The 27,363-nt window shown below is 35.9% G+C and overlaps 1 protein-coding gene and 1 long non-coding RNA gene across 5 annotated transcripts in view; one reads left to right on the top strand and one right to left on the bottom strand.

The window, feature by feature from the left end:
* LOC144579019 (uncharacterized) overlaps positions 1-18,033 on the top strand; it is a 64,961-nt gene extending 46,928 nt beyond the window's left edge. For 2 of the 3 annotated variants that reach the window (XR_013525797.1, XR_013525798.1), the window contains exon 4: positions 17,853-18,033. This is a non-coding gene — a long non-coding RNA (uncharacterized LOC144579019). Of the gene's footprint in view, positions 1-6,062; positions 6,173-15,644; positions 15,739-17,852 lie in introns of all 3 variants that reach the window. The other variant, XR_013525799.1, reaches the window with a different exon arrangement.
* The window catches only part of DIAPH3 (diaphanous related formin 3), a 506,459-nt gene that overhangs the window by 388,812 nt on the left and 90,284 nt on the right, over positions 1-27,363 (bottom strand). The window lies entirely within an intron of this gene.

Genomic DNA, 27,363 nt, shown 5'->3' with positions numbered 1-27,363 from the left:
CAACGCGTCCCTACTGAGATACACGCCCACTGCAGACGCAGCCTCCCGTTGCCGAGGCAACCCGTCCCTACTGAGATATACGCCCACTGCTGACGCAGCCTGCCGTTGCCGAGGCAACACGCTACAACGAAGAGACTCCACCTCAGGGCGTGGCGGAGACCACAGCAGAGCCTGCAGGAACAGGGCGAATCACACAACAGCAGGGCGGAGACTCGGCAGGCAAACAGTGGCTAGTCTGCCTCCTAGCTGGGCAGGACACCTCAACGGACATCGAAAAATAAAGCCCGAACTCCCCAACACAGAGTATTTGAGAAAAAAAGGGTTTTTTTTAATGAGCTATGTTGCAGCAGAATCAAACATAGCAGCCTAACAGCCCTGAATGAACAACAGAGCTCACAGCTCAGAAACTGAGCTCCTAAAAAGAACAGACTGTCTCCTCAAGCAGCTCCCTGACCCCTCTATATCCAAAAGACTGACATTTGGCAGGCATCATCCTGGGACAAAGATAGTAGAAAAAGAAATGGGTAGCATCTCTCACTGTGCCACAGCTGCTAGAGGTGCACCCCAGACAAGCAGGGCCTGGAGTGGACCTCAGCAGTCGTACAGAAAAGGGGCTAGGCTGGTAGAAGGAAAACCAAGTAACAGAAATACTTCATCATCAACAATCTGGGTGTCCACTCAGAGACCCAATCGAAAAGTCAGCAACTACGCAGACGACAAACGGATAAACCCACAAAGATGGGAAGAAACCAGCGCAAAAAGGAGGAAAACACCCGAAACCAGAACACCTCGCCTCCTAGAAAGGACCAAAACTCCTCACCAGCAAGGGAACAAAGCTGGACAGAGAATGACTCTGACGAAATGACGGAATTAGACTTCAGAAGGTGGATAATGAGAAACTTTTGTGAGCTAAAAGAACATGTATTAAATCAATGCAAAGAAACTAAGGAACTTAAAAAAAGATATGAGGAAATGATAACAAGAATGGATAACTTAGAGAGGAATATGAATGAATTAAAGGAGCTGAAAAACACAATACGAGAACTTCGCGAAGCATGCACAAGTTTCAATAGCCGAATTGACCAAGCAGAAGAAAGAATATCTGAAGTCGAAGACCAACTCAATGAAATTAAACGAGAAACCAAGATTAGAGAAAAAAGCGCAAAAAGGAATGAACAAAGTCTCCAAGAAATGTGGGACTATGTGAAAAGACCTAATCTACGTTTGATAGGTGTACCAGAAGGGGACGAAGAGAATGAATCCAAGCTGGAAAATACTCTTCAGGACATCATCCAGGAAAACTTCCCCCACCTAGCAAGACAGGCCAACACTCAAATGCAGGAAATACAGAGAACACCACAAAGATATTCTGCAAGAAGAGCAACCCCAAGGCACATAATCGTCAGATTCAACAACGTTGAAATAAAGGAGAAAATACTAAGGGCAGCCAGAGAGAAAGGTCGAGTTACCCACAAAGGGAAGCCCACCAGACTCACAGCAGATCTCTCGGCAGAAACACTACAAGCCAGAAGAGAGTGGGGGCCAATATTCAACATTCTTAAAGAAAAGAACTTTCAACCCAGAATTTCATATCCAGCCAAACTGAGCTTCAGAAGTGAAGGAAAAATAAAATCCTTTGCAAACAAGCAAGTACTCAGAGATTTTGTCACCACCAGGCCTGCTTTACAAGAGCTCCTAAAAGAGGCACTACACATAGAAAGGAACAACCAGTACCAGCCATTCCAAAATCACACTAAATCCTAAAGAGCATCAACATAATGAAGAATCTACAACAACTAACAGGCAAAACAGCCACTTAGCATCAAAATGGCAGTATCATAGTCACACATAACAATATTAACCCTAAATGTAAATGGGCTAAATGCACCAATCAAAAGACACAGACTGGCAAATTGGATAAAAAGCCAAAACCCATCAGTGTGCTGTATCCAGGAAACCCATCTCACATGCAAGGATACACAAAGGCTCAAAATAAAGGGATGGAGGAAGATTTACCAAGCAAATGAAGAGCAAAAAAAAGGAGGAGTTGCAATTCTCGTCTCTGATAAAATAGACTTTAAAGCAACAAAGATCAAAAGACACAAAGAAGGACATTACATAATGGTAAAAGGATCGATACAACAAGAAGAGCTAACGATCCTAAACATATATGGACCCAACACAGGAGCACCCAGATACATAAGGCAAGTTCTTAATGACTTACAAAGAGACTTAGACTCCCACACAATAATAGTGGGAGACTTTAACACTCCACGTCAATATTAGACAGATCAACCAGACAGAAAATCAACAAGGATATCCAGGGCTTGAACTCAGACCTGGAGCAAGCAAACCTGATAGACATTTACAGAACTCTCCACCACAAATCCACAGAATATACATTCTTCTCAGCACCACATCACACCTACTCTAAAATTGACCACATAATTGGAAGTAAAGCACTGCTCAACAAATGTAAAACAACTGAAATCATAACAAACAGCCTCTCAGACCATAGTGCAATCAAGTTAGAACTCAGAATTCAGAAACCGACCCAGAACCGCACAGCTTCATGGAAACTGAACAACTGGCTCTTGAATGTTGACTGGGTAAACAATGAAATGAAGGCAGAAATAAAGAAGTTCTTCGAAACCAATGAGAATGAAGACACAACATGCCAGAACCTCTGGGACACATTTAAAGCAGTCTCTAGAGGAAAGTATATAGCAATAAGTGCCCATATGAGGAGAATGGAGAGATCCAAAATTGACACCCTATCGTCAAAATTGAAAGAGCTAGAGGAGCAAGATCAAAAAAACTCAAAACCCAGCAGAAGACAAGAAATAACTAAGATCAGAGCAGAACTGAAGGGGATTGAGACACGAAAAACCCTTCAAAAAATCAATAAATCCAAGAGTTGGTTTTTTGAAAAGATCAACAAAATAGACAGAGCACTAGCCAGATTGATTAAAAAGAAAAGAGAGAACAACCAAATAGATGCAATAAAAAATGATAAAGGGGAAATCACCAGAGATTCCACAGAAATTCAAACCATCATCAGAGAATATTACAAACAACTCTATGCACATAAACTAGTAAACCTGGAAGAAATGGATAAATTCCTGGACTCCTGCATCCTCCCAAGCCTAAACCAGGAGGAAGCTGAAACTATGAATAGACCAATAACAAGGTCAGAAGTCAAGGCAGCAATTAAGAGCCTACCACACAAAAAAAGCCCAGGTCCAGACGGGTTCACAGCCGAATTCTACCAGACACACAAAGAGGAGCTGGTACCATTCCTTCTAAAACTATTTCAAACAATCCAAAAAGAGGGAATACTTCCCAAATCATTTTACGAGACCAACATCATTCTGATACCAAAACCCGGCAGAGACCCAACAAGAAAAGAAAACTTCAGGCCAATATCCATGATGAACATAGATGCAAAAATCTTCAATAAAATATTGGCAAGCCGATTGCAACAGCAAATCAAAAAACTTATTCACCATGATCAAGTAGGATTCATCCCGGGGATGCAAGGCTGGTTCAACATACGCAAGTCTATAAACCTAATTCACCACATAAACAGAACCAAAAACAAAAACCACATGATTATCTCAATTGACGCAGAGAAGGCATTTGACAAAATTCAACAGCCCTTTATGCTAAAAACCCTCAATAAACTCGGTATCGATGGAACGTATCTCAAAGTAATAAAAGCTATTTATGACAAACCAACAGCCAATATCATACTGAATGGGCAAAAACTGGAAGCATTCCCTTTGAAATCTGGCACTAGACAAGGATGTCCTCTTTCACCACTCCTATTCAATATAGTTCTGGAAGTTCTAGCCAGAGCAATCAGGCAAGAAAAAGAAATAAAGGGTATTCAAATAGGAAAGGAGGAAGCCAAATTGTCTCTATTTGCAGACGACATGATAGTATACCTACAAGACCCCATCACCTCAGCCCAAAAACTCCTGAAACTGATAAGCAACTTCAGCAAAGTCTCAGGATATAAAATCAATGTGCAAAAATCACAAGCATTCCTCTACACCAGTAACAGACTTAAAGAAAGCCAAATCAAGAACGAACTGCCATTCACAATTGCTACAAAAAGAATAAAATACCTTGGAATACAACTCACAAGGAACGTAAGGGACCTCTTCAAGGAGAACTACAAACCACTGCTCAACGAAATCAGAGAGGACACAAACAGATGGAGAAACATTCCATGTTCATGGTTAGGAAGAATTAATATCGTGAAAATGGCTATACTGCCCAAAGTAATTTACAGAATCAACGCTATCCCCATCAAGCTACCATTGACTTTCTTCACAGAACTGGGAAAAACCACCATGAACTTCATATGGAACCAAAAGAGAGCCCTCATAGCCAAGTCAGTTCTAAGCAAAAAGAACACAGCGGGGGGCATCACACTACCGGATTTCAAACTATACTACAAGGCTACAGTAATCAAAACAGCATGGTACTGGTACCAAAACAGAGATATAGACCAATGGAACAAAACAGAGGCACCGGAGGCAACACAACATATCTACAACTATACAATCTTTGATAAACCTGACAAAAACAAGCAAGGGGGAAAGGATTCCATGTTTAACAAATGGTGTTGGGAAAACTGGCTAGCCATGTGCAGAAAGCAGAAACTGGACCCCTTCCTGACACCTTACACTAAAATTAACTCCAGATGGATTAAAGACTTAAACATAAGACCTGGCACCATAAAAACCCTAGAAGGAAATCTAGGCAAAACTATCCAGGACATAGGAGTAGGCAAGGACTTCATGAACAAAACACCAAAAGCATTGGCAACAAAAGCCAAAATAGACAAATGGGACCTAATGAAACTCCACAGCTTCTGCACGGCAAAAGAAACAGTCACTAGAGTGGATCGGCAACCAACAGAATGGGAAAAAATTTTCGCAGTTTACCCATCTGACAAAGAGCTGATATCCAGAATTTACAAAGAACTCAAACAGATTTACAGGAAAAAAACAAACAAGCCCATTCAAAAGTGGGCAAAGGATATGAACAGACACTTTACGAAAGAAGACATATATGAGGCCAACAATCATATGAAAAAATGCTCATCGTCACTGGTCATCAGAGAGATGCAAATCAAAACCACATTGAGATACCATCTCACGCCAGTTAGAATGGCGATCATTAAAAAATCTGGAGACAACAGATGCTGGAGAGGATGTGGAGAAAAAGGAACACTTTTACACTGTTGGTGGGAGTGTAAATTAGTTCAACCATTGTGGAAGACGGTGTGGCGATTCCTCAAGGCCTTAGAAATAGAAATTCCATTTGACCCAGCAATCCCATTACTGGGTATATATCCAAAAGACTATAAATCGTTCTACTATAAGGACACATGTACACGAATGTTCATTGCAGCACTGTTTACAATAGCAAAGACCTGGAACCAACCAAAATGCCCATTGATAATAGACTGGATTGGAAAAATGTGGCACATATACACCATGGAATATTACGCAGCAATCAGAAATGATGAGTTTGTGTTGTTTGTAGGGACATGGATGAATATGAAGAACGTCATCCTCAGCAAACTGACACAAGAACAGAAAATGAAACACCGCATGTTCTCACTCATAGGCGGGTGATGAAAAATGAGAACACATGGACACAGAAAGGGGAGTACTAAACACTGGGGTCTATTGGGGGGAAAAGGGGAGGGCCAGTGGGAGGGGGAGGTGGGGACGGATAGCCTGGGGAGAAATGCCAAATGTGGGTGAAGGGGAGAAGGAAAGAAAAGCACACTGCCATGTGTGTTCCTACGCAACTGTCTTGCATGCTCTGCTCATGTACCCCAAAACCTAAAATCCAATAAAAAATTTTAAAAAATAAATAAATAAATAAAAATAAAAAGCCAAAAAATAACAAATGTCAGCATGTATGTAATATAAAGGGAACATTTATACACTGCTGATCCGGCTTTAAATTAGTACAACCTTTACGAAAAACAGTAAGGAGACTTCTCATAGAACTAAAAGTAGATCTACCATTTGATCCAGCAGTTCCACAAGTCACTTAATCAAAAAGACACCTGGACGTGTATGTTTATCAAAGCACAATACACCATTGCAAAGACATGGATGGAATCCACCTAACTGCCCACCAACTGGTGAGTGGATAAAGAAATATGGTGTGTGTTGGTGTATGTGCATGTGTATATATACACACAGTGTAATACTACACAGACATTAAAAAAGAACAAAATTGTAAGTTGGAGCTCATTTATAAGTTTGAGCTATGCTATGTATACACAAAGGCATACAGAGTGACATAATAAGCACTAGAGGATGAAAACTTATCTATTGAGTGCAATGTACACTATCTGAGTGACAAGTACACCAATTCCCAGACTTCACCACTATCCAATCCATATATGTAACCAAAATCACTTGGACCCCTAAACCTGTTGAAATAAAATAAAACATATTAGATTCAAAACTGTTAATATGATACGTATAAAAAGTATGACTTACATGTTCTATAAATGTATTATATGTTCAGGAAAAATGTATTGATGGTTACAAAACTAAAAAATACAAACTTTTAAAAAACATTTATAAAATATAAAAAGAAACTAATATTTAGTGTTAGAAGCCAGAAGTGAAGTTGTCTTGAAGAGGAGGAAGGGTAGTTTCTGAAACATTTGAGTTTGTGGGCATTATCCTATTTCCCCAGCTAGGTACCGATTACATAGGTGTGTTTACTCATTGATAATTTATCAAGTGGTATCCTTAAAATTTTTGGATTTTACTATATGAACATAATCTAAAAGTACTAGACAACTATTTTTAAATTTACAAATGTTTTATGCTTTATGCTATTTATAAGGTACATTCAAATCTAATTCTTCTGAAATCCTTAATTCAGGTTTTTAAGCATGCCACTTAAAATACTTTACACAGACTATCATTATATGCTTCCTTTCTGAACAATAAAATTACATGGAAAGGTCATATGGTGCCAGACAGGACCATTTGTTTTTATTTAGCAACTTCAGTATACCTGTAGTACTGGAAAATGTTTAATCTCACCTAAAAAACAGATTGTGATTTAAAGATTTAAAGCAGCCCAAAGCTGGGGGTGGGGGAGCTGATTAAATAAACATGGATGTTCTAATTTGCCAGCCTCTCTTTGATGGTTCAGTGAAGGATGAAGATGTGTTCAGCACATCCGAACAGATTTTAAAAAATGCACTGATGCTCTTAGTCATTGGTTCATTATCATCTTTATTGTGTTGATTATGTTTATATAAAAAGAAAAGCTACAACAAAACTTCACTGGGCATTTACCAACAAAACGGGAGGAGGGACAAGAAAACACCAGCTGTTCTAGTCTTTAAAATTAGACAATTTGTTTTTCAATCCCTCCAGATAATTGCACAATTATTTGCCTCCACAATTCAGAGTACTACTTTCAAGTGTCACTGTTACATTTATACTTTAAGTCTGTCTTCCTCTTTTTCCTCTTTCTTTTTCTTGATTTTTGGAAAAACACCACCTTGCCCCTTCATATATAGAAGCTAGCCTATAAATGTAATCTGTTTATATTAGTAAAAAGCTTAAAAGCATAAATAGAACTAAAATCTAATTCACTTTCTAGATTATTCTTCATGTAAATAATAGTACCAGCCAAATACAGACAAAAAATAAATGGTAGCGAGAATAAAACAAAATCTTTAGATCATTGGATCACGTCCCACTACCATCCGTTACGGGACTTTGGCCTCTGGTTTCCTCAGTATAAAATGCTCACAGTGGTTATGGAGTGGAAGAAGATGCAAAATTGAAATACACTGGGAAAATGCCTGCATTGTGGTCACAATAAGCAAATACTCTCTTTTATAATTAACAGTTTTGAAAGCTGCGCAGTTTATAGAGTAAAGTAAAAGAAGAAAGTACTGACTGCCCCACAGTTTGCAGGTTAGGGTAAGGGAACACCTTGACAAATGAATAGATCAAAATGAGAAGCAACTAAAGTCCAACCAAAAGAGTTTTGTTGTTCATTTCTTTATATTTCTTTCTCCCTGTAACTAACTGGACAGAATGTCTCATAATGCCTTTTATATGTCCCAGAATCCTAGGCACTATTATGTTCTAAACAGATAATGTATAAATACTTCTTAAATACACTGGAGGGTAAAAAGGATAATAGACCTAAATTTACTGAATTACCATGCTAAGAAAATTCACAAACATGAAAATTTTAAATTTTAATAATATATAAAATTATATATAGTGATTTTATAAATTCATATTTTCTAGGATATTCTGTAAAAACCCAGCTATTCACCTAAAAGATACATTCAATAACCATATAAGTATCTATTATATACTGTTATAATAACTACTGGAACTCAAAAAGAAATAAGAAAATTCTGCCTATGAGGTTCTCATCATCAGCTGAGTAAGAACATGTAAACAGTTAAAAAGTAAGGGAGTTTGCACATTAACCTAGTCTCTGGGAGCAGAAGGGAAGATATCCTAATTGCTGCCTAGAAGGTCAGGAAGCCTTCCCAGAAGAGATCCTACAAGAACCAGGACTTAAAAGAACAGGATTGAAAAGCAGAATAACAAAGGCAATATGGGCCAAGGCAGAATCTGGTGGAAGAGCTGGTGTGTTTTAGGAGCTATATGCCCATATTACAGGTTTTATAGGAAGGAAGAGAATAAAAACACAAAACAGAACAAAACACACAAGAACAAGAAGGTGAAAGTGCCTACCTCATACTAAGGAAAGGAGACTTTAACCCATAGACAACAGGAAGGCACTGCAAAATTGATTGGAAGTGAAGTTAAAAAAGCTGTATGTTAGATATATACTCAAGCAACAACAGTGAGCCTCTCCAGAGGCTTATAAAGTTACAGAGGCAAGGAGGCACATTCAGGTGGACATGAATAAAAAATACATCTTCTCAGTTCTATCATAACGTTTAAAAAAAATTAAGAAAGAAACAGCTGGAAAAAGTTGCTACATTTGATCACACAGCATGTCCCTCCCCCCAACACCCATCACCTCCACACATAAGAAGGAAACTAAACACATCTGACTTCAAGGAACTTAAAAGACGAAATATAGAGAGAATTGCAATTTCCTGTCAATAGACACACAGGAGGCTCTCTCAAACAATTTCACTCTTCTAAAAAATATTCAACTTTCTACTATCTAAAAAAGGTCAAAATTTCCCAAAACTTACCTTTCCAACCTCATATGCCATGGTTCTCTTACATGAGAGCTTAACTCCAGAGAGAAAAAACAAAAAACTTTCCAACTCAGCTATGCATACCATGGTTTTCCCTGTATACAAACAACTTTACTGCCTACACCCCCACCTCCAAATGTTCTAATCCTATCTGTTCCTTCCCAGCAAAACCTCTTCTAACCCCCTCAGCAGGAGATAGTGCTGACCCTCAAACTCCTACCTTAGATTTATTTCCCCTGTTTTATCTTAATTACTTCTACCTTGTTTCAGTGACATATTTATACATTTTATGACTACAAAATTAAAGACTCCTTGGGAGTAAGATTAATGTTGGGTTTATCTTTATATGCATCTCAGAAGATGGAAACTCAAAACCCATTACAAAACTTTTCATAATCCTTCCTTGATTAAAACCATATTAGGGCTACTGACTAAAACAAGATACTTACATATATTCATTCTACATTTGCTGAACATCTATTATATGCAAGCAGTGTTTTACATGTTAAAAATACAAAAAGGAACAAAACTTGCAAAATTCCTGTTAAGGTCTGGAAATGCACACTTGGGAATTTTGCCAATTTGCTGGGTCATTCTTTCCAGAGTAGTTTTTTTATGATTTCCCCTTAGATCAGTGTTTCTGTATACTATTTCCTTCCAATTACCTTTAAACCTTTACATTCTGACATCTATCAAGCACATTCCCTCATGAACATCATGAATAAATAAGGATATCTGTGCTAGCAGAAAAGATGAACGTGTCAGAATCTCAAGTTCTGTGGTACTACGAAGGAACTTGAACAAAAATACATGCATACCTCAGAGGTACTGCAGGATCAGTTACAGATCATGATAATGAAGTAGATAGATATTACAAAAAGTGACTCATAAACTTTTTAGTTTCACAGTACACAGAAAAGTTATGTTTATACTATACTGCAGTCTATCAAATGAGCAACAGCATCAGGTCTTAAAACAGCATACATATGTTAATTTTCAAGTATTTTGCTGCCTAAAAATGGTAACAATCATCTGAGCCTTCAGCAAGTCATATTTTTGCTGGTGAAGGTTCTTGCCTTCAATGTTGATGGTGGCTGACTGATCAGCGTGATGGTTGCTGAAGATTAATGTGGCTGTGGCAATTTCTTAAAATCAAACAACAATGAAGTCTGCTGCATGAGTTGACTCTTCCTTTCATGAAATATTTCTCGGTAGCATGCAATGCTATTTGATAGCATTTTACTTTCAAACTTGTTTCAAAATTGGTGTCAGTCATCACAAATACTACTTTATCAACTAAACTTATGGAAGATTCTGAATCCTTTATTTAGTAATTCAAACAATGTTTATAACATCTTCACCAGGAGTCATTTCCGTCTCAATAAATCATTTTCTTTGCCCATCCATAAGAAGCAACTCCTCATTTCTTGATCTTTATCATAAAATTGCAGCAATTGTCACATCTGCAGGCTCCACTTCTAATTCTCTTGCTATTTCCACCACAACTGCAGTGTTTCCTTCACTGAAGTGTTGAATCCCACAAAGTCATTAGAGTTGAAGTCAACTTCTTCAAAACTCATGTTAATGTTCATAGTTAGACCTCCCCCCATGAATTACAAATGTTGCCAATGGCATCTAGAATGGTGGATCTTATTCATAACGTTTTCTGTGAAAGGAATCACTATCCAGGGCAGCTATAGCCTTGAGACATGTATTGCTTAATTAAGACTTGAAAATCGAAATGACACCTTGATCCATGGGATGCAGAATGGACATTGTGCTCACAAGCATAAAAACAACATTACTCTCCCAGCCAGGAATGGTGGCTCACGCCTGTAATCTCAGAACTTTGGAAGGCCAAGATGGGTGGATCACCTGAGGTCAGAAGTTTGAGACCAGCCTGGCCAACATGGTGAAACCCTGTCTCTACTAAAAAATACCAAAAATTAGCCAGGCAGTGCACCTGTAATCCCAGCTACTCAGGAGGCTGAGGCAGAAAAATCACTTGAATGCAGGAGGCAGAGGCTGCAGTGAGCCACGGTCGCACTAGGCATTCCAGCCTGGGCAACAAGAACAAAACTCCATCTCAAAAAAAAAAAATTACTCTTCTTATACATCTTCATCTGAACTCTTGGGTGACTAAATGCATTGTCAGTAAGCAGAAATATTTTAAAAAGAATCTTTTTTCTGAGCAGTAGGTCTCAAAAAGTGGGCTTAAAATTTTCAGTAAACCATGTTGTAAACAGATGTGTTGCCATCCAGAATTTGTTCTTCCATTTCTGAAGCAAAGGCAGAGAAGATTTAACATAATTCCTAGGGTTGAGGATTTTTAGAATGGTAATTGAGCACTGGCTTCAACTTCAAGTTATCAGCTGCATTAGCTCCAGCAAGGAGTCAGCCTGTCCTTTGAAGCATTAAAGCCAGATATTGATTTACCTGTAGCTGTGAAAGTCCTACATGGCATCTTTTTCAAATATAAAGCTGTTTCATCTAAATCAAAAATCTGTTGTTTAATCTAGCCACCCTCATCAAACTCTATTGTTTAAAATAGAGTAAACCTTCTGAATAACTTGCTGCCATTGCTACACCAGCATTTGCTGCTTGCTTCAGCCTTGCACTTTTATGCTATGAAGATAGGTTCTTTCCTTAAATCTCATGAACCAACCTCTGCTAGGTTCCAACTTTTCTTCTGCAGTTTCCTCACCTCTCTCCACCTTCACAGAACTGAAGAGAGTTAGGGCCTTGCTATGCAATAGACTCTGAATTAAGAGAATGTTATAGCTAGTTTGATCTTCTGTCTGAATCACTCAAACTTTCTCTATATCAACTGTAAGATTGTTTTGCTTTCTTATCATTCGCGTGTTCACTGGAGTAGCACTTTTAATTCCCTTAAGAATTTTTCTTTTGCATTCACAACGTGGCTGTTTGGCACAAGAGGATTAGCTTTTGGCCTATCTCAATGTGTTAACACATCTTCTTCACTAAGCTTAATCATTTTTAGCTTTTGATTTAAAATGAGAGACTTGGGATAATTCCTTTCCATTGAACACTTAGAAGTCACTGTAGGGTTATTAGCTGCCTTAATTTTAACATTGCTGTGCCTCAGGGAATAGGGAGGCCCAAGGACAGGGAAACAGAAAATAGCTGGTGGATGGAGCAGTCACAACACACACATTTATTAAGTTCACTTTCTAACGTGGGTGTAGTTTGTGGCACCTTAAAACAATTACAAAAGTAACATCAAAGACCAATGATCCCAGATCACCATAACAGATATACAAATACTGGAAAAGTTTGAAATATTGCAAGAATTACCAAAATGTGACACAAAAATATGAAGTGAACACATGCTGTTGGAAAAATGGCATCAATAGATTTATTCAATGCAGGGTTTCCACAGACCTTTGTTTTTGTTTTATTTTTAAAGCAGCATCTGTGAAGACCAGTAAAGCAAAGCACAATAAAACAATACCTATATTAATAATAGTAAAAATACAACTATTACAATTTCTTCTGTCCCCTAATCTGATCTTATGTTACATATTTACTGATTGTTTAACTTCCCTATTAAAATGTAAGCTAATTACTGTAGGGACATAGTCAATTTTGTTTATCATAATATGCCTACTGCCTGGTAATGGTGCCTGAACACACAGTAATATTTGTCAAAAGAAAAATGAATGAATGAACGAACGAGGAAGAGACAGATGAAACAATTCTACTAACGTAAGAGATACAGTGTTTTTACAGTATTTCAAACTAAACGTCATGACTTGGAGACCTGACCCATGTCAACTCATCAACAAATTTTTATTTCTGGAGTTGGTCTTTAAAAAATTTTCAGAAATTCCCAGAATAGTTCACAAATATGCTATCTTCCAAGTCCTGTCATTAACTACTAAAATAACTACTAACAGGAGAGAAAAGCACACCAATCACAGCTTTGGGCAACATAAAAATGTTTGCGGTGAGTAGGGAATTAAATATCTTTCTAATTTTGAATGGAAAAACCAAGGAGAAAATACAGTGGTGCTGTAGAGCCATTATTTAATCGTTGTTTGGGATGAAATATTTCAAAATGATTAATATTCATGATGATCTGAAGAAACCTACACATTTCCTAGAAATCATATGTATCAAAATAAAATGTCGTTTTTAATAAATAATTTCTTTAGAAACAGGCTAAGAAAATTCAAGAATATAGTATGACTTTCACAGAAATACAATTTTTTAGTGTCATTTGCACTCAATAACAGGTATCATAAGCAATGAGCCATTCACTAAACATAAAAGTAAATTGAGCTATCCTTGAAATACTACCACCCTCCAATCTAATAGTGGAAATGGAGTAATTGACACTTGGATTAATGGATTAATTTTTAATAATAATAAAATAATAAATTTTTTAAGTGAGAAAAACATCCTATATGTTACAAATGTATCTAATTTCTGACGAAGGCAAATCACAAATTACAAAATGTAACATTCACCTTCATGAATTAATTTTTACAGTCACCATATCACAGGTCATGATTCATACTTAAATACAGTGGTGTTGATGGTAAATGTTTAACAACCATTTCTCAGTAACAGAAAAACAATTTAATATTGTTTGCCAATCTACGTGATGTAAATACTCCCAGATGGCTGATTACAAGCAACCAGTGCAATGTCACTGAATGCAAAAGAGAGAGTGAATCTAGAACACCACTGAAGGATATATTGTGCTAGACTAATTTGCGTTTGAGATATGCTGTAGTTATAAATCACTCTTATTCATCAATAACATAGTTCATATACTACATTCCAGGCTGAGGAGATAAAAATTACACAATCTCTGCCCTTAATGAAATTAGAGTTCTTATGAAAATCAGAAATGGCACAATGCCATATAAATTTGAAACTGCTTAAAAATCTAAAACCAACTGATATTTATTTTTTCCATCTTCAATTGGCAACAGCTTACATTCATTTTAGATTGTTCAATCATCAATCTGATTTCATACCTATCTCAGTATCATCAAGTTAACCAAAATGTTCAAAGTGACAATGAATTACAGATCTTTCCTAAAATAAACTATATATTTTTATTAAGGTATGTAATTGGTATTCTAAATTCCGTTTTTTAAAAATTATTTTCATGGCTAGGTGAGGCAGCTCATGCCTATAATCCCAGTACTTTGGGAGGCTGAGTCCAGAGGATCACTTGGGTCCAGCAGTTCAAGACCAGTCTAAGCAATGCAGTGAGACCCTCGTCTCTACAAAAAATAAAAATAAAACATTAGGTAGGCCTAATGTTGCACTGGTGTATGCCTGTAGTCCCAGCTACTCTGGAAGCTAAGGTGAGAGGACTGCTTGAGCACAAGGAATTGACAGTGCAGTAAGCCATGATCTGCTACTGCACTCCAGCCTGAGCAACAGTGTGAGATCCTATCTCAAAAAAAAAAAAAAGAAAATTATTTTCTTACTAAATGTCACTCTATTTACATCTTCCAATGCATTTACTCAACCAACATTTATTAAGCCAAATATATGAAGGCCTGATATGTATACATATTAGATAAATAGGCATAAACATATCACTTTATCCAACCAACACGTATTAAATGCCAGATGCAGCCATGGATATGTACATACAGACAGCTGACCCATTGCTAGGATGAGGAGATACAACTAGACTCAGATATGCCATTACCTTAAGCTAATTTCCTTCACAATAAGTCTATCTACCATCTTCAACCTTGCCCAGAAATTTGTTTTAATGTTTCTCAACTTCTTTAGTTTGAAAACTGTAATTTAAGTATGGCATTCTGGAATCCATTAGTCATAATTCCTAAAAGTAATCAAATCTATATTACCCTTTTAATATGGTTTTCTAAATAATTTTTAAACTCTTGACTTCTTTGACTGTATATATCTGATTTTTTTTTTTCATAAATCCACAACAGCACAATTTTTTGCCGAGTTTCGCTATCTCCTTCCCATCATAAAGGAATCCATGTTAAAAGCCTGGTATATATACTCTTCTGCATTTTATTCCCTACAGATAAAATCCTATATAGGTGTGTGCATGTGCACATCATCTTAATGATTTTCTGCAGATTTGCTTTTCTCAATTTTCACCTCATGAAAGTTCCTCAAGTTATATGGTATTATACAAATTCATTCTTTTTAAGATGGGCATACTACTCCATAACATAAATAGTGGTAATTCCCTTCACCATCTCCTTTTGTTTCCAACTGCTTTATAGCAGTAAATAATACTGCAGAAAACACATCTTTGTGCATATGTCTTCATCTATTGGTACTTTTATTTCTATATCATAGAGTTCCAGGAATGAACTCTTGGGTCAAACAGCATGTATATTTTCTTTTTTCATAGACATTTCAGCTAGCTTTATCAAAAATGCTATATTATATCACAAGTCTACCAGCCATGTATGAAGATATTTTTTCTCCACTAAAAGAGATACTTGGTAGGTATAAGGTGACTTTAATTTGGATATCCATACTGTAAGTCTTTACATATTTATTTGAATTTATTCTTTTTGAATTGACTTTTCAATTTCTTAGCCCATTTTTTTTAAAACTCCAACATTGATTCTAAGTTCAAAGCGTACTAGTTCAGGTTTGTTACATGGATAAACCACATATCATGGGGTTTGACATACAGATTACTTTGCCACCCAGGCAATAAGCACAGTACCTGATAGTCTTTCAATCCTCACCCTCCTCCTACGCTCCACCCTCAAGTAAGCTCCAGTGTCTACTGTTCCCTTCCTCATGTTCATGTGTACTCAATGTTTAGCTCCCACTTATAAAAGCATTATTTAGTTTTCTGTTTCTGCTTCAATCTGCTTAGGATAATGGCCTCTAGCTCCATCCATGTTGCTGCAAAGATCATGATTTCATCTTTTTTTTTTTTGCCTGTGTAGTATTCCATGATGTATACATACCATATTTTCCTTATGCAGTTCACTGTGGATGGGTATTTAGGTTGATTCCATGTCTTTGCTATTATGAAAAGTGCTGCAATGAACATGTGCATGCATGTGTCTTTATGGGAGAATGATTCATATTCCTTTGGGTGTATACCCAGTAATGGGATTGCTGGACTGAATGGTGGTTGTTTTTAGGTCTTTAAGGAAATGCCATACTGTTTTCAACAATGGTTGAACTAATTTACACTCTATCTAACCAACAGTGTATAAGCATTTCTTTTTCTTCACAACCTTAGCAGAACCTGTTATTTTTTGACTTTCTAATAGTAGCCATTCTGACTGGTATGAGATGGTATCTCATTATGGTTGAGTTTTGTATTTCCCTAATGGGTAGTGACATTGAGTACTTTTTCACATGCTTGTTGGTTATTTGCATGCTTTCTTTTGAAAAGAGTTTGTTCATGTCCTTTGCCCATTTTTTAATGAGGTTGTTTTTTGCTTGTTGATTCAAGTTCCTTTTAGATTCAGGATATCAAACCTTTGTTGAATGCATAGTTTGCAAATATTTTCTCCAATTATGTAGGTTGTCTCTTTACTCCCTTGGTGGCTTCTTTTACTGTGAAGGTGTTCTTTAGTTTAATTAGGTCTCATTTATCAATTTTTGGTTTTGCTGCAATTGCTTTTGGAGTCTTCATCATGAAATCTTTTCCAGGTCCTATGTCCAAAACAGTGTTTCCTAGGTTTTCTTCTAAGGGTTTTTGTAGTTTTAGGTTTTACATTTAAGTCTTCAATCCATCCTGAGTTGATGTTGGTATATGGTATAAGGAAGAGGTTGGTTTCAATCTTCTGCATATGGCTAGCCAGTTATCCTAGCACCATTAATTGAATAGGGAGTCCTTTCCCATTGGCTTGCTATTGTCAACTTTGTCAAAGATCAGATGATTACATGTGTGTGGCTTTCTCATTTCTCTAACCTGTTCCGTTGGTCTATATGTCTGCTTTTATAGCAACACCATGCTGTTTTGGTTAATGTAGTCTTGTAGTATAGTTTGAAGTCAGGTAGTGAAATGCCTCTGGCTTTATTCTTTTTGCTTAAAATTGCCTTGGCTATTCAAGCTCTTTTTTGGCTCACAGAAATTTTAGAATACATTTTTTTTCTAATTCTGTGAAAAATATTGTTGGTAGCTTGATAGGTATAGCACTGAATCTGTAAATTTCTTTGGGCAGTATGGCCATTTTAACAATATCAATTCTTTCTATTCATGAGCACAGGATATTTTTCCATTTGATTGTGTTGTCTCTAATTTATCTCAGCAGTGTTTTGTAATTCTCATTGTAGAGATCTTTCATGTCTCAGTTAGCTGTATTCCTAAGTATTTTATTCTTTTTGTGGCTAATGTGAATGGGATTGCATTCTTGATTTGGCTTTTTTGTTGGTTTTTTTTTTTTTTTTTTTTGGTCTGTTTTTTTAGCCAAGTCCTAAAAGCCCACTGGAGAGTATTGGTAGTAGCTCTTTGTCAAAGTCACTAGAAATATTTTTTACCATGTCTATTATTTGTCTTTTGCCTATGCTTAATTTGACATAAAAACAGTTTTAGTTGTTTTTTTTTTTTTTTTAAACAAATTATTATGCCTATGTTTTATCTTAGTTTCAGGTTTTCAATTTTTGGAGAAAACTACTCTGCAGTCTGCGAAAAGGAAATCAACATTCAGAAAGAGACCAAGGGAAGAGGAGAGAAAATGTCCTGGCATCAGACTTCATTCTAGCATCCCAAACCTTATCCCTTCCCTTCCAGATATTCAAGCCAATAAAATTTCCCTTTTTGCTCAGATTAACTCAAGTTAGGCTTCTGTCACTGACAACCCAAAGAAATTTGACTAACACTGCCATGTATTAGTCAACTGAATTGTTGAGTTTGATACACTGCAGTTTTTATGTCAGTACTAGAAAACTGGGATTATATAAATTATTTTCCATTCTCACTACCCATGTCAGTGTTCCTAAGTCTCCACATGTTTCTACAAAGAACATATCATTACATGGTTTATTTTGAGAGAAATGGAATTGAATTATTTCTTTACACACAATAGCTGAAGCTTTTGAAATTGATGTATAATTGGCATTATTATTTAAATTACTCCTAAGAACCACAGTAATACACTTAGAATTTCCATTTGACAAAGTTTCCTTTTTCTTAACTACACAAAATTTTTATTCTCATTTCCACTCACCCAAAAGTTATGGATACAATGGTTAATACTTAATTTCAGAAAGTATTTCCCATTTTACATGTTTGTTCCAAAGCCTTAATCTCAGAGTCACTATTGTGTTATTTACAGATTGAGATTGTTCTGATCTATCTGTAGCCAGGGAGAAGCTGATCCCAACATTTCTCTTTCATCATCTTCCTTTTCTGATCACTGTACTCCTCTCCCATCAGGACAGACAGTATCAGTCTACTTTGCATTCCTCAGAGTTCTATAATTCAGAACTGACTATAAGAGAGTTGACCATGGCTTCTAAGGCCCACTATCCTTTTTCAATGAGAATAGCTCCCCATTTATCTTTCACATATAGGGGCAAGGGAGGACTGTGTAAGACTCCATTTTTCAGAAAGGTGCCTGCACTGAACAGAATTTAAGAACCATTATTCTGCATTATTTGTTTACATTTTCCAATCTCAAATGGACCCTCAAGATAGCTTTCAGATATTTTTATCATACCCCATTTCCTTCAATGCCTCTTCAAAACCTATGAGCTCTTCTCAAAACTATCCTGAAATCTGTTCTACTCAGAATACATAACTTTGCCCCTTACTTCACTGATAACAGTGAAGCTCTGCAGTATGAGCTGACTCAAATTTCCTCTTTGTCAAGGAAACAAGTTTTCTTCTATCTATACCTGATCTCTCTGCCCAGAGAAATATGTGTGATTCCTTATGTTTAAAATTTTTAACCCTAAACCATCAATCTAATCCCAATAACTATTTGCCTCTTTCATCTTCAATCTCTTTCTCCCTAGTGACTCCTTTTCTACAAACCTTTCAACCACTCTCTCTCTCACCCAAACCTCCCTCAATTCTGCTTCCCATCAGGCTACTAATTCATCCCTCAATGCTAACCACCAAACATCTGAAGAGTACAAATGTACCAAACAATGGGGTACATTTGCCGACCCACTTCCTCACTAGACACTGAATCCACAGATTTGGTTACCTTCCCCATGGATCTTCTCTCATAGTAGTTCTTATAAACAATCAGGAATCTCCTAATCCACCCATCTCTTCTCGATGTGCATCTGTCAATCCCCTGAAGCAGGATACTTTGTGTTTTCCTACCTAAACTGATCTTCCTAGACTAGCTCATCTAATTCTTCTCTACCTCTCTCCACTGTACCTATAGATATGGGTATACTTGTAGCACCTGGTCAGTCCTTTCATAGATTTCTCCTCCTTTATCCCCTTAACGGAGTCTTTCACTATCACTCCATCTTTTCTCTTCTTGCTAAGTTAACTTCATTGGTAAGTTTTTATACATGCCTTTACACACATGAACAAGAAAACCAATCTATAGCAGACCATAACTAATTTCATTAATTTCAGAGGAAAATGTGTTTTCCTTGCTCTTCTCTACAGAGAATTACTCTATCAGACTTAACTTTCATATATATGTACATTAAAATTTTCTTTGAAGTGAAAAATTGGATTGTACCAAGAAACACTAGATTACAAATGTATCTCCATCAAACAGTACCTTATACTGCTAACTGTAAGTTATAGTTACTAAAGGTCTCTAACAAACCTCAGAATAAAAAGTTGAAACATAATCTGGACATTATTGAAATAAAAGAGAGATAATATCAAAAATAAGGCTGACACTTAAAAGATAACTAAGGAATGCACCTATGTTTAGTACTTCTAGGTGCTGTGCCAAATAAATATGCCAGCCAGCACACATAAAGTAATATTCATTTATTCTTCACAGCAACCATTTGAGGTTAGTGTCTTCAATCTCATTATCAGGGGCTGAAAATAAAGTAACCAAAAATGTTAACAACCATTACCACTCTTGGAGAAATTATGGATGGATTGCATTTTGTTTTTTGTATTTTCTACAATGATAACATATTACTTTGGAAAAGTTGTGTTCAGATAAAAATATCAGCCAGGCACAGTGGCTCACATCTGTAATCCCCGCACTTTGGAAGGCCAAGCCAGTCAGATCACCTAAGATCAGGAGTTCAACACCAGACTGGTCAATACGGCGAAACCCCATCTCTACTAAAAACACAAAACTAGTCAGGGTGGTGGCAGGTGCCTGTAATCCCAGCTACTCAGGAGGCCGAGGCAGAAGAATCACTTGCACCTGGGACATGGAGGTTTCAGCAGTAAGCCAAGATGGTGCCAATGCACTCCAGCCTGGGCAACAGAGTGGGACTTTCTCTTAAAAAAAAAAAAAAAAAAAAGATGAAAATATCAAGTTTTCAACTGAATGGTTTTGGAAGCAGGAATTATAATTGAGTGGCATTTCCTGATAAATGAAGGAATCAAAAAACTTTGTAAAATGGAAAATAATGTTATCAAATCCAGTCCTCTAATTGTTTAAAAGAAATCTGTTTATGTAATAAACTCTCAAACAATACATAAATTCTTCAAATATAAAATCATACTTTTCATACGTTTTAATGTAGTAACATACCTCTTTCATGAGGTAAATAACCAGGCTAACTCTATTTTTCATTTATGGTGATATTTATGGCATCCAGCATTGTAACACATAGGTAAATGCTTAATAAACACTATTTGGCAATGATCACAAACTGAACATTTATATTATTCATAGATTTACACAGATGTTTCCAAAACTTTAAATTCTGTAAATAAAAGTGATTATTAAATGAGTGTCAATTTACTACAAGAATATAAAATGAATCTGTGTGATATTCCAAGTCACATTTAAAAGCTTTACAAACAGCATACTATTAGCTCTGCTGATTTGTTTTTATATTTCCTAATTGAAATGTGGTCCATGTTATCAGGCCATCTGCACTGTGGTAAAATGACCTGGTAAACAAGACAAAAATGGTATTCTCAGGAACAACATCAGATTTTGTTTCTGCTAAGAAAACATTATTCTTAAGGGATATTTTCTGGAACCAACACTGAAAACTTTGATAAAGGAAGTCACAGTAGGAGATGCTTGTTGCACTGTTTAGGTTGCCAGCTAAGATGCTGATGACAGTCCAGGGTCTCTCCCATTAACTCCAGTAAGTCAGAGTACTGCGTTTTCAACACTGTGCTTCTGGCAATAATTCAGCACTTTAGCACATACTCAGGGCTACTCCTCTTACCTGCTTATACATTTTGTCTCCACTAAACTGTGAACTCTCTGAAGTGCTAGAGATCTTATCTTATTCACATTAACTATTCCAAGTTTCTTATACTTAACAGAAGAAAGACTGGATTATTTTAGCCTACAATCAAGGAGCAATCATTTACACTCTGGTTTACATCTCACCACTCCAGAAGTTTGATGTAATCTGAGATGGCTGTCCTTCCTATTCCCCTAGCTCTTTGTACTGCATTATCTGCCCCCCGCTTTTTTGTTTTTTTTTGGTCAAAAAATGCTAACCTGAGACACACAAAAACACCAAAAATAAAAAGTCACCCATAATCTCACTACTCCTTTTTCAAGTATACAAGGAAATGAAAGTTCTTGCCCCAGTTTCTCCAACCCTAGTGGAAGATGATCACTGCAAATGCTTTTACAAGTTTGGTTAGAAGGGTTTTCCTTTACATGGGCAGACACACACAGCACCAACTCATTCATAAGATAAACTCACACCCTGTCTTTAACAAAAACTGGTTCATACCATACATATGCTTTTATATCTTTTTTAATAGTGGGTAACTTTCTAAGTCAGATCTAACTCATTGGTTTTAATAGCTGTGTTATCCATCAACTGCATGACTATACTATAAATTACTTAATCATGTCTCTATTGATAAATATTTTTGTTTTAAATTTCCTGACATTTCACACAGTGCTGCAAGAACATCCTGATACACAGATCTTTATATGCTCAAGGTATTCTTATAAAATAGGTTCAAAATAGTGGAACTGTTACATCAGTAGGGTATACAAGTTTTTATTTTGATAGATACTGCCAAATTATACTAGCAATAGTTTGCATTGATATGTATTTCTATACCCTCACCAAACATTTACTGTCAAAAACATTAGTTTCTCTGTTATGACAGACAAAAAATGCTCTCCATACCTATTTTAATTTACATATTGAAATTAAATGTCTTTTCATATGGATGTATGACATTCATAATTTTTCTTGAGTGAACCGCCTATTCACATAAAGTAAATTTCTTCCTATTGGGTTATTCATCTTTTTCTTAATGATTCGTAGGTGTTGTTTACACATTATTGATACACAGCAAACATTTTCTTCCAGTTTTTTATTTCTTCTAACTTTGCTTACTCCCTCTCTCTCTGTCCTTCACTACCCACACAAAAGGTTTTTGTTGTATTAGCAAATGTAGCCATCTTTTTTCCCTATGACTTCTGGATTTTAACCTACTTAATAACATTCTCTCTCTCCAAGATTAATTTTGGTAATATCATCTCAGTATGATATTCTAATTTTCAGATAACTTATCTAGCCTCATCAAGTTTCTTTCTGAAGATAAATAAAATATTAAAACTTCAGTCTTAACTACATAAAAAGTTTCTCCCCTTTCTCAGTGTGAACCTCACTCAAATCTGTAGTGGATGAACAGGGCTACAGATCTTCACCATTTTCCCACCTTGTTCTTCCACTCCACTATGCCAACTCATCAGGTTTCCTCCAGTACCTTCAGGGCTGAAGACAATGAAGAAAAAAAAGAGACAGATGCAAACAACTGCAGTAATCAAGCATGACTGTTATACTCTGGAGTCACAGTCCTCTACATGTAGCTGATATTCAAGTGTTGACTACATCTTCCATGGAATTCGTATATGGATTACTAATACAGTAAAGAAATACTAAAGAAATAGCCTACCCTACATAAACTGTCCCTATTGGGGTTCACTGCACATACAGGGGAGCCCCTTGGGAAAAAACTCCTCCTAAGACAAGTCAAAGTCAATGCTTTCTGAAAGATCCACATCTGGCCAATGTTATGGCACAAATCCAGCTTGTTCCAACTATAAGTCTAATCTTTTTTCTTTGCTCTGCCACCAAAGCAGCTCAAATAGCCTCTTGACTTTAAAGCCCAGCAGAATGAATAGAGTAAGGTTCCAATCTGTCTCCAAATTGGAAGGGATACACATCAACCTCTGAGTGTTTCTCTCAAATCACCACTCATTTGGCTCCAGTCCCTCAAAAGGGTCAGAAATAATATCATAGCACTCTGACACCTCTCTCTCAGAAGAAAGCCCCTCTGTCAATCTTCCATTTCTTAAATTATTGTGAACCTTAATCTTGTATAGTTTCAAGTAGATGACAGGCTAATGGTAGCACAATAGGCTTCACATTCTCTTTTCATGGCTGTGTTGTTTCAGCACCTGACAGCCTCAGCCTCTGGGCTTCTGTCAAAACTCTGACATAACAGAAAAAGTCATATTTAATTTTTGTTATAGAAATCTTGGTTTTATTGTTAAAATATTCCTATATAGGATTTTCAAAAATTAAAACAACCTTAATATTATAGGTAAATGCCCCATCTTTGGTGGGATTTTTATTCTTTCCTCATAATGTCGTATATATTCTAAATTTTCTATAACAATGAATCACTTTTAAAAGAAGAAAAGAAGATTGTTAAAATTGTTACTTTTTAAATACCTTTATTTAGCACATTACCCATTGGTCACATTCTTAACTTGGATTTTGCTATTAAATAAGCATTATATAAAAGTAATTAGAGACATTTATTCACTCATTTACCTTTTTACTTATTTATTGGGCATTAAAATGACATCTGAATTCTGATCATACATCAGAAGAAAAGTATTCCTTCTATAGCACTGTTAATGTGAAAAGTATATATAAATCATATAACTTTTTCACATAAGTACAAAACAAAGCAATAAAATAGTAACAAATTATTTCACCCTAGTTAAAGACTGCTTCATTAAGAGATACTCTATTCTTTTAAGTTGTATCTTTGATTTTAATAATTTTAAATTCAAACATATGAATAAATGAATGATACTTGGAATGTTACTTGATTACTAAACAAGTTGATCTTAGAATTTCTAATCATTCTATTTTGATTACTGAAACAACCTTTATGTCCTAAAAACTCCACAAAAATAACAGAAGGAAATGTGTAAAGATCATGAGCTATAAAATCTAAATAGTGCAAAATTAAAATGAGAACACTAGTTCTCATCTAACTCTTCCCTAAAAGATAACCAGACAAGAAGTATACTTTAGAAGAGATACATTTTGCCAACTATAAGGCACTCCCAAATCTTAAATTATAATTAACTTCATATTAAATTAAGGAAAATAAAAATTTGAGATAATGTAAGCCTCCCAGCAAAATGACTCAGGAGATTATACACATGTGCACCAATATCAGAATAAATTTATGACCTCAAAATAAAATAAATTTATTTATGTTGCCATAAGAAAGTATGACCTTATCAATTTCAGAGTCCTCTAAGAGAAGTGAGCATGTGTTACAGGAGGAGGCAGTCTGCACAGTACCTGCAAACATGTCCATAGACCTAAAGTGCTGCAAAATCACATTGCGACTCCCCAGGAAAGGGAGTGCCCAGACACATAAACACAAATATATAGTTTTTGCTGCAGCAAGAATTCTCTGCCTTCATGGAGCTTCTAGTTTATCACATTAAATGAAAGCACATGATGCTGAGTGCATGCAGAGTTGTAGGATATGTATTAGTCTAAATATATGCCCTATTATCTCCATAGTGGATCATCCAACAAACCAAGTAAGCAACTCTGTATCATTTGGCTTCCTGTGTAGACTAGCACTATAAGGAGGGAAGAAACTATAAGAGTCTTCTTAAGAATAGTATATCTGATTGTAAATTACTAAAGTGGTATTTGGACTTTTATACATCACTCTCCATTAAAATAGATTGTATGCCTGCACATGGAACACAAACTGAGTCTTTGTATATTGACCAATCCAGTTCATGGGCCTCCAAGATCCCCATCAATGTGGATAATGAAGAATTCTCAAAAGTAATATTAAGGATTTATTTTGCCTGAATGACACATGACCTCAGTGCCTGTCTCTTCCTCCAAGTGCAACATAAAAAGGGAGAACCAAAGCATTTTACATCTCATTCGGTGCCCTCAAGTACTAACTCAATAGGCAAAAAGGGTGGCAATGCTAAAGTCAAAACAGCAAATTACAACTGAGTAATTAAAAGTGGCTAAAGGGAGAACAGAAGCTGGTTTGTGATATAAGAAGTGCAGAACTAGTACAGGCAAGGCAAGAACAAAAAGAGTTGAAGTGGACAAGGAGGTGGTTACCATGAACTTTGGAGAAGTGTAATGATTTCTGCATGTTTGCATGTGATCCCAGAACATCCCTGAGTGAATACAGTTAAGTTCAGTTATATGGGACAGAATAGAATGGATAATTTAAAGTTAAAATTCAGGAGTGGAAATGGGTATAATTTTTAAAAGAAAACTAATAAATGGAATTATGTCATGAATCCAACATACCTAAAATATGATAAAAATTAAAGAGAAAGCAAACTGATTTCATTTGAGACAAAATTTTCAAATGAAATAGTAATACATGATTTTATTTATATTTTCAATTCATATATATTTGAATTAAAACTCTATTACATATAAAATGAATGTAACAAATAGGAGGTATAGACATATTCATATAAAATATATTATTAGCTAAGTGACATATAATCAACTTTTTAAAAATCAATGGGGTAAGTGACCTAAAGTTTCTAAAGACTACTAGACCTAAAATACAGGTGTTAAATCAGGAAGTTCTACTAATCTTCTACATATAAAAAGAACCTACATGAATGAAGCCAAGATTAGAAAAGTAGGGGTAAGAGATACAGAAAGAACCTATCCTTAGGTCATTTGAGAACCCAGATCTATGCCTGCCTCAAGCCAATACTAAGCTTCTCAGATGCACGAGCAAATATGCTCTGCTTTTGAGTCAGTTTGAATTCATTCGGTCATTTCTGACAGAAAGAGAGCAGAAAAGTTAACTGGGGGAAAAAATAAAACAAGCTTTAGAAAAATATATTGCTATGACTGCATTGGGGAAAGAGTAAAAAACAAAGTTCACCAGAAAAAATAAAGCATGGATTTATGTAAGGCTCTAGAGATAGATGTTCGATATTAGGTTTTCCGTTATTCTATAACACATATTAAGCAAGAGATGCTCAAAGCATACTGAAGGCTACACATCTACTTCCATAAAGTGAATTATGTGAATATCAAGAGTTGATGTTCTGTACCCCTGTTTATTAACTGTTAAAATATCTGTGTTCATTAATGTAATCATATAAGAATCAAAGGAAAGAGCATTATTAGGGCTCAAGAAAGACAAGATTAGGGTAAGTTGCTTAAAAAAACTTATCTTAAAAATTAGGTAAAGGTTTAAGATAACAAAAAAAAAATCTCATTGTAAAAACCATACACATCTCCTATAAGTCTAAACTTAGATTACAAGTATAAATTATTGGTCTACTCAAAACAGACATAAATGGTGATCACAGGTGATAGCTTACGGTCATGTCTTATGTACGAAAAAAACAAGAGCGACTCCTACTCAAAGAAAACGGTTTGACTCAATTTCTAAAGATTGGCTGTGAATACATACTTGCATATTTCATGTGCAGGAAAAATACTACCTGTGTTATTTTTTCCTATACTTAGTTTTGTTAACTTTTTATTCAACTTTTTATTCCACATATGAATCAGATTTAAGAAGACTTCAACTGTAACATTTATTTACTCAGGCTCATTTTACACTTTACTTGAACTTGGATTAGAAGACTGAACTGTTAAGATTTTAAACATAGCCCCTAATCCATAGTTACCCATACAAAAACCCCTAAATTTTATAGTTTAGTAAAATGAGTTAGAGAAGAATAATGATTTTCAGAAATCACAAAGTTAGAAACAACAAAGCTAGATTCTTAAAT

The sequence above is a fragment of the Callithrix jacchus genome, chromosome 1 (genome assembly GCF_049354715.1).
Source record: "Callithrix jacchus isolate 240 chromosome 1, calJac240_pri, whole genome shotgun sequence".
Lineage (NCBI taxonomy): Eukaryota > Metazoa > Chordata > Mammalia > Primates > Cebidae > Callithrix > Callithrix jacchus.
The sequence above is the reverse complement of the archived record's forward strand: the minus strand, read 5'-3'. Positions and strand labels throughout refer to the sequence as shown.